The 15,253-nt window shown below is 36.3% G+C and overlaps 1 protein-coding gene and 1 long non-coding RNA gene across 5 annotated transcripts in view; one reads left to right on the top strand and one right to left on the bottom strand.

The window, feature by feature from the left end:
* LOC143908434 (uncharacterized) overlaps positions 1-15,253 on the top strand; it is a 279,285-nt gene that overhangs the window by 77,053 nt on the left and 186,979 nt on the right. The window lies entirely within an intron of this gene.
* LOC143908448 (uncharacterized) lies at positions 12,100-13,764 on the bottom strand. Its single transcript, XR_013260148.1, has 3 exons — positions 13,356-13,764; positions 12,265-12,463; positions 12,100-12,170 (listed from the first exon to the last, which is right to left on the bottom strand). It is a non-coding gene; the product is annotated as an uncharacterized LOC143908448 (long non-coding RNA).

Raw genomic sequence — 15,253 nt, 5'->3', positions numbered from 1 at the left:
GAGCGTAAAAAAACCTACAATTTTTATTTGTTATTTATTTCATTTTGTTGAAAATTACGCCTTGTAGAGCGCCTCAAAGTGGAGAGTCGTCGTCATCGCGTTAGCGGCGCGTTGGTTACGTCGATACGCGGCACCGAACGCTTTCGCTAATAGCGTTTTTCACTGGCAGAGCCGGTGCGCACTCAGTGCACAATAAAGCCGTCGTACACAAACCAACGTAAAGTGTATGTTTAATATAATCGGGTTAAATCATGAAATCCTCAGTATTCTTTATTGCACTATTTGGTAAAATATGTACTGAGTATTTTATCAGTCAAAATATTTGCATTTTACTTTAAATATTAGAGACTAAATAATCAGTGTACAACGGCTTTAATGTGCACTGAGTGCGCACCAGTTCTGCCAGTGAAAAACGCTATAAGATTTCCGACTTCATTAACGCAAAAAAGTAACATAATAGGTGTTTTTATAGGATTTTTCCCGCTCTACAAGTTACGTTCAGTGATATTTTGACGTACGATCGATAGTTTTCGAGATATCGAAAGAGAAAAAGAAAAATTGAGCATTTTTGTTCGTTTTTTTTTTATTTTATCGTTTTTCGCACACGAATCTGTATAAACGCTTCAAATAAAACTTGCACAGCAATAAAAATCGTAAAATGTTCTTATTTATTACTTTAATTTCGTTGAAAATTCCATATCGCACTACGCCTCAAAGTTGCAAATAAATCTTGCAAAGCCTGAAATTATTGTAGCTATTTTGAAACCGTCAAGTTTTCTTAAGGGAATCAAACACGTATTTGCCATTGCAGATGTTTTGAAACGAAAATTACACTTACCGTTTCATTGAAGAATACATGAAAGCGTGCAGTTTTATATCTAAGTGACAATATTTGTGAAGTAAGTTTATAATAATAAGAAAGAAATACTTTACCGCTGACGCGATGGCGACGATTCTCCACTTTGAGGCGCTCTACAAGGCATAATTTTCAACGAAATGAAATGAATAACAAATAAAAATTGTAGATTTTTTTACGCTATACAAGTTTCATTTGAAGCATTTTTGCAATTTTGGACGACAATAATGAGTAAAAAGAAAAAACTAAATATTTCTCATACTTTTTTATTTCCCTTTCTCGTTTGATGTCTCGAAAACAATCGATCATACGTAAAAATGTCATACGACATAATTTGTAGAGCGTAAAAAAAACTTTAAAATGAACTCCGATTTGACCTTGTAACTTTATTAGAAACCGAGTTATCGCGCACTGAGAGAAATCTAAGTAGTTGTGGCAACTATTTTTTTGGCAACTCTGTAGTTTAACTACTTGTAACTAGTTTTCCAAAGTAATAGGAACTAAATAGTACTGAATACTATAAAAATATAGTCACAGAAACAATATTTGTCAACTATTAGTTGATAGTTAAATAGCGCCTCAACTATAATTATTATAGTTATATAGACTCCATAAAACAAGATATGACAATAACATTTTTCAAGTTTAGACCATTCCTTGACTTATTGTTTAGACAAATATTTTTTTGTTGTGTAGCATACTTCCAGAAGCCGGTGCGGGCGGCAGCGCGGACTCGCGCGGCGAGAGAGTTCGGCTCGCGCCCGCTACGCGGTGCATCGCCAGTATACTTTTGCGTGTTTAAAATTCAACATTGATTCCTATAACTAGGGTCGCTCAGCAGGGTTTTTCCAGCGATCCTTCTAAGGTTCGTCAGTCAGAGTGTGTTCACCCACATATTACATATATATATTAATATATTAATATATTTATATATTTTATAATATAATATTTTATATATTTTATAATATATTTATATATTTTATATTTATATATTTTGTATATTAATCAATTTTGGATTATAAATCTGTATGATATATGTGGCGGCTCACGCCACCAGTAACCAGTAATACTCGCCCGCGCGGTAACTGTAAAGTCGGCAGTTTGCATCGTCGCCGCTAGGCGTCGCATCGCCCGTACATTCTCTCAAGTTCAAAATTCCGCACCGACCTGTATATAAGGAAACCCCCTACGGGACCAAAGCAGATATTTTTAGGCGCTAGTCGCCTAGGTATATTAATTATAAAATTCTTTTTTACGTTAAAATTTTTATTTTTCATGTAGTGATTTTTCACTTAATGTTTACTTTTAAGTCTTAGTTTAACAAATAAAAAATTATTCTTTATTAGACAACTCTAAAAATTATATTGATATCACTACAATGAATAATTATTCATGTTACTACAACATACTTTTTGCATACACAATATATTTTTCGTTAATGCCACTATTTTCTTGTAGTTTAAACAATTTATTTATTGTTGTTATTACAACTATTTTATTCACAGTTGAGGCGCTATTTATCCACAAATTTCTAGTTGTTTTAACAAAAAAAATTCTAGTTGCTGGTACAAATTTTTTCTCTGAATGCGGAAAAACTATTTTTCACATTTTTTACTCCCGTAAAAAAAACAAGCGGGAAACAGAGGTCGAAAACTTGAGATTAAGCTTTTCTTGAACCCTCCAACACCCCCCAAAAGAAAAATCCTGGGTCAGAATTATGTCTTTTTTAAATGTACATAGTGACTGGACTATATACGGAAAGTAGATTTTGCTAACGTATATATCGCGATTTGCATTGTTTTCAAAATTAGAATTGTTGTTTTTCGCGACGTAAATTATATACTGTCTCTTTTTAAAACGTTCTTTTTTCAGAATGAAGTCGAATGCTTCGCCTCGCGCTTCAGTTTGGAAGATAACGTCGCGAGACGAAGGCAGCCGGTGTCGAAAATGGGGTGATCAGAATTTTCGCGAAATAATGCGAAGTTTTTTGGATTAAGATTTTAACTGCACGGTGAGAATACGGAATGCCAAAGTGTGTTTTGACATTAACCTGATGTTCGTTTTGGAAGTGATCCAATTTCGAACGTTAATATCGCGAATATTTGCAATTGTTTTCAAAATTGGAGTTGTTCACATCGTTTTTAGCGACGTAAGCATGCTGTCCCGAAACGTTTCTCTTCCAGAATAAAATGCAAAAATTAGTGCTAAGATTATATAATGCTAAGATTAGATATATTAGATATCGATAAATGCGTGGTTCGAATTAGGATGTCTGTACGGCGAGAATGCTGGAGTGCCGAAGTGTCACCTCTGTGAAGTTTGCACCCTATCTTTTAAAAAATCATTTTTTTCTTCAAGTTCTGAATGCACCCCGAAGAGTTCTGGAGTTTGAAGTGTCCGAAACTCCGTAAGGTACACGTTCCCCGATTATCGAACTCGGATGTGATTTGGTCCCGCGCGGCGGGCCGGGTCGAATACAGAAGCGCGCTGTCAACGATCGGCTCGATACTACTTTCCCCTCGCAGACGTCGCGCCACGCGAAACGCCAAACAACAGTTTGTTCGTGACGTGTTTCGGACATTATACGTAATGTATACGTCACGCTGGCTTATCGTTTACGACCCGTGCCTTGACGAAAGGCGATCCCCGTATTACTCGTTCTCGATACGAATCTCGAAATGAACGCGTCCCATTAACCGCCTCTATTTAGAAAATACAATGTGCCGCCGTGGAAACACCCTATCGCGATTTCACATCAAACTACCCTCTCTAATCCGATTAACCGTGAAAATTTATGGATTATATCATGCGATAAATATTCAACAAAATCCAACAGTTTTCTTGAATACGTGACAGACGGAAGAAATCAGTGCACGCAGACAAATTACATGTACTACCTGCAAGTAAATATTACTTATTTTAAGTATTTAATATGTTTATATATCCGCGAAATCTATCATAAAGTTAGCATAAGTATTACATATATACTTAAAACATATTCTAGATCTTAGAAAACATATTTTTTTTAATAGTTGAAACAAGAATCACATATAGGTACTCAAAACATATTCTAATTTTAGATCTTAGAAAGTATTTTTTATTAATACTTTAAACAAGAATATTTAATCAATACAAAAATTCGGCCTGTTTATTACATAGAGTCTACAGATGAGAAGCAAATACTTCAATAAAGATATCACATTTTTTTTTTAAGTTTATCCGCTATTTTTTTAAATCAAGTATAAATTTTCTTCACCTAGAAATAATCTGCTAACTTCCAAAAAGAGATTATATTCATGATGATGATGACGATGATTGATTCCTTTAATTCCTAAATGGAACATAGGGTTTCTCAGGAGGTTTCAGTATAATCTGCTCGTGTAACACCGAAGGCATAGAATATTAAAATTCTTGTGATCAGGTGCATTGAACCTGCGTGGTCATCGTGCAGGTTATTACGAGTCTGGCACTTTACTCCACTAGACCACACCTCTGATTATATTCTTAGTGTTGCATATTCTTGTTTTTAGAAGAAGTAATTCATTGATTTCAAGTATTTCATATTCTTATTCTCACTTAAAGCATCATTGTAAAGTAGTCTATGAAAATAAAAATAATTACTTGTTCTGAGATAACATTCTTTCTAGAAAGAATGTATTTATTTGAATCGAGAACATGGATTTACTTGCTTGAAGCAAGAATTTTCATTCTTCTAAACTATATTTTGTTTTTTCTGATTCTGTTGCATAGAAATTCTTTTTCTATCTATAATAAATATTCATACGTTAATGTGTGTGTGTGTGTGTGTGTGTGTGTGTGTATCTTCAAATATTCAAATTAATTTTATATAGCTTTTTCTTCGGTAAAGTTTTATAATATTCTTGAAACAAAGATAAATTCTTTTGCAATAAGCACAAAATGATGAGTTTTTCTAAGACAAAAGACTTGTGACAAGTACATCTGAAAACTATTATTAAGAAAATATTCTTTGTTGAAGAAAATCATCACCTAAAACAAATCAAATAAAATAAGTAATAATTGTTTTTCTTGGCTGTAGAATATTTTTCTGTATGTGCTTTTATATTTTTCATAATCTTGCAGTGGAATTACTACAGATATATGAATGAAACATTTTCGCAATTTATTTCTAAAATTCAGATAACTCGTTGACTGACATATTATTCTAAATTTTACAAACCCTGGCTCGTCGTTTCACGCGACGAAAGCTTGGTCGAATTCATGCATTAATTTCAGACGAATCTAATCTCAGTAGGTCGGTGTATCAAATATAGTTCCAGGCGATGCGTCAAGGTTCAATGCTGCTATTTTTTATGATTACGAGAAGCAAACGTTCTCTTCCGCAGCGGTGGCGACTGAAATTGATTTCGATACGAGAAAAAAAGAGAGAGAGAGAAGAGAGAGGAAAAGAGAGAGTAATCCTTGCGCAGTCTCGGCTTATATAACGCAATTATATACCTCGGTGATCCGTAATGACGAGACATGAATCACACCTCTCGTTCGCGCTCAGAGTGCTCAGACAACACGAGTCGCGCGCGACGCACGTACCGGCGGATGTTGACGACGCTCGGCGCGTATAGGAGAACGAGTGATATCACTTTCGAAACGGCACTCTCGGACGTATGTACCACGTTCCCCGTTGTGCGTCACTCATCTACGTCGAACATCGCGCGGACGATAAATTCCGCGTATCGTAGCTCACGATCGCCGCCGCGTCGTCGATCTATTCGCGCGTTATTGTACGTGTATCAAGTCGAGTAGATCGATAATTATCTCACATGCGACCGTTCGTAGAGGTAAAATTTTATTGTTCTACGTGGAACTTGGAGACGTGTTCTCGACTTAATTTTGGATAATAAAACTCCCTACATGCTCGATCTTATCTGTCGCGCGAACGTTTTCTCATGCACGAACCTTCGTGGCTCAATTTCTGACTTAAGGTAGTTCGATGATGAACGACTTTTGCCAAAAGTGATAGGTTTTATTTTTTATATCGAAAGAAGGAACTCTCCTGAATCGATTAAGCCCAGAAAGAAGATAATTCACCGTCTCGTTCTCAAGATATTTAATTTCAAAATTAGGTGATTTTAACATTGGGCTAATAGGAAAAGAGATATTTTCCTATGAATAACACGAGTTTGCGAAAAATCGTTTGCCAAAAATGTCCGAACAATATTGTATATCGATAGAAAGAGGACACTGTGAGGAAGCCTATAGTTGAAGGTGAACACGATCCACCGTACAGTTTTTCTTAAATTAATAATTAAAGTTTGGTTTTCGGTGCTCAAGCGCTGATTTTTACAACTCGAGCGTGGCGACGTGGCAACGCCGCACGCTGGGATCGTCGACGTAAGGTTAGGTGCACGTTAGGTGTGAGTGAGCGCAAAGAAAAACAAGTGTACCAACCGCACGAACTGTTTGGCGTTGCCAAGTCGCTGCCCTCATCTCGTACATGAGGGCAGCGAGGAAAATTGTTTATGTAAAAAATTACATGCACCTTGTGGCGAAATTACTGTACTTCAGTAAATCGCCATAATAACGCAATAATTCAATCGAAATAATCTCCGAGCACTCAAGAGTTGGCACAAGTTGAAAATTAGTCAAGCGACGCATTAACACACACTTCATTTTAATCTATTTCAGGCAAAATATTATTCTACAACGTAAAAATTACTTACTAATCGAAAATTACTTCATCATTGAACTGAAAAAAAAAAGACAGATGTTGATGGTCTAAGTACAACGCGACGTGCAAACGAGAACGAGAGAACGGTTTTTCTTCACCGCGGCTTTTTCGCGCCGGTCTCGACGCTAATATTTTTTTCCTCCTCCCTAAGGCTCGAATGGCAAGAAATAAAGGAGATCGTAAGCGAAACAGGTTACGGTCGTGGCTTAAAATTAGACTCGGTGTACAAGCGCGCGCCCGATTCATTTGCGACGGCTCGTATTCATGTTCCTTCTCCCGGTCACTCCGGCGTTTCACCGCGGGAACAAAGGAAAGCCAACGAGCCTGAAAGCGAGACGGGGAGGAGGGAGCGAGAGAAAAAGGAAGTACGCGACACCGTACGTACATACGTACGCAACGCGCGCGCGCTCGTTTCGTGCGTGACGAAAGGGCGCGGAAGGGTCGCGAAGACGCAGATGTTCGCTTGAGGTTTGCACACACGGGATTTTAAATATGCCTGCCCGCGACGTAATTCCGTAATCCCGTAATCAAACCGTCATAAAAGGTTTTGGCGTTCACACGTTCCGCCTGCGCCCGGTGAGATCGCCTGGTTTTCGCGGCGCGAAAGAGGCGAAATATCGCGGGGCGCAGGGTGAGGCGCCACGTAACATGAAACGCGTCTCAATTTATTGCGTAATTCTCCCGCAAATCGACCATTATCTCGCGGTATCACTGTTTGTAAAGATAAAATTTTATTGCTCGTGGAATTTTGAGATGTGCTCTCGCTTTTATTTTGCGATGTATTTTACACGCTTGATCTTATCTATTATACGAAGGTTATTGCACGAACCTTCGAAAAATTACGTTACCGTTATTTAACTCAGAGGAATTAATGTTGTTTGAATTACAGTGAGTTAGAGAAAAAAAAAATATAGGTATAAGATGAGTTAACGTGTAATCTTGTGATTTAACGAGAATCTTATAAATGAGGGAAAGGAAAATAACTGGGCTAAAAATTAAGATTCAACGCAATTAAGGGGGTATTCTGGTTTAAAAGTATTTTTTAGGAATTTTTTGTAGGAAAACGAAAAAAACGAATAACGTTAAATTTTGCATGTTCTTTTAGCCTTATTTTAAAGAATATATTTTTATTTTCTAAATGACAAAAACGCTTTTCTTTTTTTACGTTATATCTTGGTTACTATAGGAGCTCGCAAAAAAAAAACGCAATAAACAGTGTAAATGATTAGCTGTTCTAGATACTTATACATAAAATGCATACAATGAATGCAACAACTAAATGCATAAAATGATTTAGCTGTTTTAGATATCTGAAACGCAAAAACCAAAACTTCTTATTCAGGTGAGGTGTGGCTATAAGTGACCACAGGATATAACATAAAAAAGAAGAGCGTTTTTGTTATTTCTTTTTTTCGTTTTCCTGCGAAAAGGCCTGAAAAATACTTGTTTACGACCTTTCAAACAAGAGATTATTCTCTTAAGGAGACTGGGAGGTCAGATTGCCTTAAAATCATGCTTGTTTTTGACAATGCTTTGTGACAAACTGTGAGTAAATGTGCGAGAGTGAAATTTTGAAATATATTTATACAATTTATAAAGAGTAGAAAAATATATTTTTTATATGGCTGAAGTATACTCCGCTTTTTTTTCGAGTTCATCGCTTTGCAATATCTCGACTCTCGGTGGTCTGATCAGATCAGAGCAAATTTTACCTAGAAATCTTAAGGAGGATTGTCATTATCTGATAAACCACTACAAAAAAATCGAATAAAAATTAACAAAATGGCAGTTATTATTAATCAATATTTTGAAATGAAAATTTTTTGCGGGGTTGTTCGCCTGAGAGCCAGATAAACAAACATTATTGCTTTAAAATTTCAAATCAATACGAAGCTTATATCGGAGAAATCACTGCAAAAAGTTAAAAAATAAAATTTGAGGAAAGACGTGTTTAAAGTTTAAGTACATATCAATTAATGATATTTACTTACTTATATTAATGATACTTACTTTATACAAAGAAATGTTAATACTTTTGAAAAATAAAATTTAAGAAAATCGAAAATCTCTTCAGTTCCCTTAAGCTTGTTAAAAAAATATGCGTATTATTTGCTATATACATGTTTATATTTATATTTTATATTACACTGTGTAATTTCAAGTACTTAATGAATTTTTTAATAATCAGTTTTAAAAAATTTAGTAATAAATTGAAGTAGGAAACGGTATAGGAACGTTTCAAAGGGGAGAATTATGATTCTCTAACATCACTATATGGAAGGGACAATGAAATTGCCAACTGTAGCGTCTCTTTTGAGTTCCATGAAAGTTCCACAAAAGTCACAGATGGAGGCAACTCACAGCCCCCGAAAGATACGGGGAAAAGAGACCTATATTATCCCCTTGCCACATATTACCCAACCCCGCATCCATCAATCCACAGCAGCTGAACTCGAAATAGTTTTATAGGAATGCGAGGTAGGAATCTGTGCGGCGAAGGGTAATTATAATTAATGAACATTTTACGCAACATATTTCCTGCTGTCCGGTAGTACATTGAAAGTGCACCAGCGACAAAGATTGATGATGTGTTTCGAACACGTACACTTTTTGTACGACACATGTTAAATTGTATATTTTTGGGATTATTCAAAATATTTTACGTACAATATTTTAGCCGAGATGAAGAAAAAACAGGAATATAGAATTAACTTGAAGAAAAAGAAACAGTTCCGATATTTCTCGAGTGTTGCGCAAATTGTCTCGCTCGCCCTCGTAACATCCCTCTCGCAAAAGAAACGTAAAAACATTGAACGTGACCCGATTCACTATAGGTTATTCATAGCGGCGCGCACACTGGCGCTGGTATAATAAAAGTCTTATGACGCAGCGTGTCAAACGCATATTCGTGTGCGGGCGTACGTGTGCCTCTGACCGAGAAGCAGCGTGAGAGTGACGTAAGCCCGTAAGAGAGATCTGAAAGAGTTAATTCGTCGTCGGACCATCGCGGCATCGCCTAAACGATACGCCTGCCTACGCCATACCCATCTGCGTTTTATCGTCTTTAGGCTGTAAAAGATAATTGGATCTCGGCGTTTCACTATTATTGACCCGCGTTATTCAAGCAGCCGGCAATGAAAGAATTACCTGAATCTTTATCAAAATTTAACGCCAAGTTACATATTTGATTTAATTAATTTAGTTTCTAAGGAAAAACTAATTAACTGAAAATACTGAAAATTGAAATTTCTCTCGGTTGTATTAAAGCTCCTCCCTCCCATTCTCTCTCTCTCTCTCTCTCTCTCTCTCTCTCTCTCTCTCTCTCTCTCTCTCTCTCTCTCTCTCTCTCTCTCTCGTATAAATGAGAAAAATTAAGAGTTAATTTTGCTTTACCCTAGACCGCAAGCTTTGTGAATCTGTACCAACTCACTACGAGACACTGAACGTTGTCAGGAGTTTTGTCCGCGCGTGCGCGTGTGCGATGGAGGAAAAAAGAATCTGTCAAAGGAACGTTTCTCAGATTAGAGATTCGCCTTTGTCTCACGGCGTTTTTCAGTGGAGCTTAATTAATTTTTTGTTCGCTCGTCGCGGTTCAACTCAATTAATTAATCGACTCTATGAAATTGATCTTTTTTAGCAAATTTTCAAGGAGTTATCTTCAGTCTATACAAGTTATATCCGTGCTATATCCGCGGAAGCGGTATTAATAAATCCTGATTTATTACGTAGAACATCCTGCAGGAGAGATTTCTCCAAACTATATTTTGTACCCATAATATTAAATTTTGCGTCATCTTTTTGTTGCTTAATAAATTTATAATTTACGCAAAGATGATACTAAAGATAATATTGCTTATCTTTTCTGGTTATGCTGGGTTTTAAAAGGTTTAGTAGGTCATCGACAATTTCTGTTCTTTTATTTTCGTAATTTATTTCTTGACGCGTTATACGCATATATCTAGTAGTTACACAAAAAGACATTGAGTGCGAGCAAAGGAGAACTGCTTCTCATTTCCAAACAATGTACACAATTTAGCATATATTGCGATTATAATGAGAGCTGTTATCTTATTTCAAGAGCCGGACAAATAAAATGTTTAGGACAAAACGAGTCGGTAAATATCGTGAATATTTATACACTGCCAGTCTTTCTCCATTATACATTCTTGTTTCGGAGATATCGTGATGACTCTCTTGCGCGCTCGACCCTGACTAAAATAGTCGTTATCTCCGAATAAGATAAAAGAGTTAATTTTTATCTATAATCGGCCATTTTCTGATCCATGAAATCGATCCCTCGTCGAGCGATATCTTAGGCGCCTGGACCGAATCCACGTTTCCGGGTGCGAGGAGAAATATAACCGTGGCAGCTTTCGCCGCGCGCCGCAAGAAAATTTCCATGCAAATGTTTCGTGATCGATATCCACCGCCGCCGACGCCGATCGCGGCACCTTTCTCCGCTCCGGCTTCCGCACGCACATCGTCCGCGCCGCCCTGTCGTTTCCCGTCACTTTTCCCGTTGTGTGTTCTTCGAGCGGGTGTTTACCCCGGAGGAACAGCGGGAGCGTTTCGCCCGGCGCGGCGCCACGTGGCGTACACAAATGCAAATTTCCGAATCAACAATTTAAAGCCGTCTACTCGTTTAATTAAGGGTTTCGGAATTTCTTCGGCCGTTAGAAACCTCGATTTATTTCCCTCGCGGAGATAAATAAGTACGAGCGCGAACTTTTGTTTCAAGTGCGCTCGGTGATAACGATGCGTCTTGAAGATTCTTCCGAATTCTTCTCAGTTTTTATAATTACATATAAAATATCCATAATTTTTCTCTTATTTACATGCAGAGAGTCTCTGAAATATTAATATAAGAAAAGTAAGTAATTCTTTATGAAACAATATAAGTACAAAAATGTAAAATGTAGAATAAAATATTTTTTATGCACTTTGTTTTCGAGAAAAGTGATTTTGAAAATCGCTTTTTTATATATTATACTTGAATAATTTCTAAGAGTCTTGGTGTCGTGTATCGTCTCAGTTGTTAAGATACTTATGAAAAGATACAACATTATACACTGAAAAAATGAAAATTATTTTAATTTTATAATTTCTTTAGTAACTTCTCTTAAATTATTTTTAATCTATATATATAAACAAATATCCTGACTGACTCGATCGACTGACAGATTGACTGACTCATCAACGCCCAAACCCCCAAACCTAGAAACATGAAATTCGGGGAGTATATTCCTTCCATGACGTAAGCACCCGCACTAAGAAGCATGCACCCACTAATTTTTAGAAATTCAATCCGTAAGGTGGTGAAAAGGGGTAAAATGTGTTATCGTAACGAAGCACGATGAGTATCAAGCTCTAGTATAATATAATATAAAATAAATAAAATATAATTTATATATTTTAATAACCGTCGAGATAAATTCGATATAAATCGTTCAAGTCTGATAAAGCAGAAATACGTTATTGATTTTTTCCAATTCTTAAAATTTTATTTTTCTTGAAAATAAATACAAGAAAGTTGCAAATTTTATCCTTTATTCTTTTAATTTATGTACTTTTTCATGAGAAATCTTTCCTTTTCCGATTGTACCATCAGTTCTAGAATATTATGTATATTGTATAGTATAAATATAGGTATAATATTTCCGGTATAAATATAATATTATGATATGACAAGGTAAATGTGTATTACGCGCCATTGATTTTTTTGTTGCTATTATTATGCGCCATTGAATCCCCATCTATTGTACGCAACGTGTGCAACGTGTCTTACCACACCCATCAGTTTTGCGTGGAACTTAATTGTTTACTAGGCGCAGCATGTGCTTGACCAATATTTGCTTGACTGTCGCATGTAATCAGTACCTCGGCCTTCGGAAACATTTCCCGAGCTAAAAATAATTGTTACATTAAATTTTATTTTAATACATCGGTGATGGGTGGTACACGCCGAACTTTCCAGTCAGGCCATCAGTTGATATTTTGAATATAAGCAGATAAATTATTATTACATACATTATTTTGAGCACAAGAGTACATACAATATTATATAATATTTCGCAGTATCATTAATTCGTACATAATTAATATGTATAAAGCAGTTGTCACATCATGTACTATATCGGTGCAACGTGTTAATACAATGTCTTTTTCACTGTCACAAAAAAATTTTTTACTTTCTCTTATTCTTATTTTTAACACACTCTATACTTTCAACAAATCAATATTGTAAGATTCAGTATTATTATACAATATTTTATACAGTAATATGTATATATTCGTAAAAAAATTTTAAATTAAGTTAATCGAATTCGCGTAATAGAAGTATAGGAAATAGGTGTGGAGTAATTATATATTTACTGGCTCGTTCGCCGCTGATACATTTATCACCCTCTCGCGCACTGTGCCCATGTTGCATTATATCGAGATCTAAGTGTAATTCGTCGCGGCGTGTATAACGCGTTTTCGTTTAACGAGCCGACAAATAGGGCCCTTTGCAAAATGTCCCATCGCGTCGTCGTGAGAGAACAAAAAACCTCTCTCTTCCCTGCCCTCTCATCCAACCCCGTATAGCTGCCATTGGCTGTGCGCGCGAGCCCCGCGGCCAACATCTGTTACCCTCTGTCGTTAATTGTTATTGCACGTACGACGGTGCGTACGTTGCCCGCAGTGACGGCCATTAAACTTCCCCATTACATTATTGCCGAGTCGGTCGACGACGACGGTCGGTTCGAGGCTCCTTCTCGGTCGACGAAGAGCACTTTTAACGGCGCGAGCACTTACCTATAGGAGGCGACGATTTTCCCGGTGCTAAAAGCATGATTTACACACGCCGCGGCCGCCGGATTAAAAATGTAGCCGCGAGCGAGCGGTTACGCAAACCCCCATGACATCCGACACCCTGCAATGCCCTGCATGAATCGTGGCGCTGCGCCGTCGCTGCTAACGCTGCTTCCACAGAAATAGGTGACTGACTGCAGGCAGATGCTTTCGCGTGTATACATAAATGCCCGCGTTTAACCAAACGCGCGCGCGTTTATTTTTGGTCGCGCTTTGGCGGAGTGCGCGCCATGACGACGGCTCTCTCGCTTTTTTTCTTTCAGCAGATTATTTTTCTCGCCATTATCGTTCTTATACATTCGTATCGATCATTCGGCAAAGTATAAACGTGTACTATTCAGTGTTTGCCGTAGCTGATTTTAAAATAATCTGAGATGAAGTTAAGATAAAAATCCGTATTTTAGATGAGATAAAGATGATTTTCTTTTAATTAATCTAGATGAGATAAAAAGATGAGGTGATTATCGCTGATTTATACAGATAATTTTTTAGATAATTTTGGGTTTATGAAACTATATTCATAAAAATTTATAAAAAGAATTACGCAGATTATAATAAAAACAGTATTCATAATTTTATTTTGAGTTTTTATTTCTCAAAAATAACAGTTTTCCGAATGTTTTGTCCAAACAGCTTCGGCGGGGTGCACTGATTTGCTGGTGCTAAACTAAAAAGGCGCTTTTTACTGGGACTGACGATGGCAGGGATTATATTGAAGAAAAACATTTTTAACATTTGGAAAATTCATAAGAGATTGGAGTTTCTTCGATTTAGATTCCAAATACGAAAGTGCTTTGATGCCACTAATAATTGTGTGTGTTTGCTTATTATTCTCTTTTTTTTTAAATATTAACTTCTAATAGAGTAGCGAAAAGGAAGAAATTTGATCTGTTTTTGAGTGTAATGACATTCTTGCAGTATAAATAATCTACTTATTTCAAAAATAGGTTTTTACACAACTTTATAGGTTCATATAACGTTCTGGAATCTAATTTAACCCTTAAATGCCACATCTCTCAAGAATCTCGTACATGACATGAGGGGTCTAAAAGACCCCAGCATGAAAAATGTCTCCTTATTCATTGATTTTTTGATCTTTAGTTATGAAAATTGTTTTCAATGTTGTTCAAGAGAACAGTTAGAAAAGAGAATAAAATGCTTATATTGTTAAAATTTCAATTTCAACATAGTATAAAAAATTAAGTAAACTGAGTACTGCTAAGTGTACAACGGGTAGGTCAATTACTCAACTATATCATCAATGGGAGCATGAGCTCCATTTTTGGGAAAAACATTTGAAAATATATCATTGTAAAGGGTCTGGGGTCCGCTGGACCCCAGGGGGCATTTAAGAGTTAATTTAGACGGCGGTAAAGAAATAGCAGAAAGAATGGAAATCCTACTATCTTAAATAATTTTTAGATAAGATGACGTGATTTTTTATCTAAGATGAAGATGAATATACTTTCTATTTGTTCATCTATAGATAAGATATAAGAGATGATTCCATTTCTTTATCCGGATGATCTTCTAGGGCCGGTATTCATAGTCGGTTCTTATATTTAAGATTATCTTAAGTATAATCTTAAGATGTCATTAACCAATCACAGAGCCGTATTAGCATTTAAGATATTACTTAAGACGGTCTTGAAATAAGATCTGATTATGAATACCGGGCTAGATATCTAGATACTGGTAAATACTGCGTTCTATATTATAATGAATGAAGATGACATTAAATTAGTTCTGGCTTTTAGACACATTATTGATCCAGAAGAATACATCTTACGATCATTATGCCTCTCAATTTCTAATAATATATATGCATAGATAACTTTGCC

This window comes from Temnothorax americanus, unplaced genomic scaffold (genome assembly GCF_048541705.1).
Source record: "Temnothorax americanus isolate GAGA-0224 unplaced genomic scaffold, ASM4854170v1 Scaffold95, whole genome shotgun sequence".
Lineage (NCBI taxonomy): Eukaryota > Metazoa > Arthropoda > Insecta > Hymenoptera > Formicidae > Temnothorax > Temnothorax americanus.
Note: the sequence above shows the minus strand (reverse complement) of the source record. Positions and strands in the feature narration are given on the sequence as shown.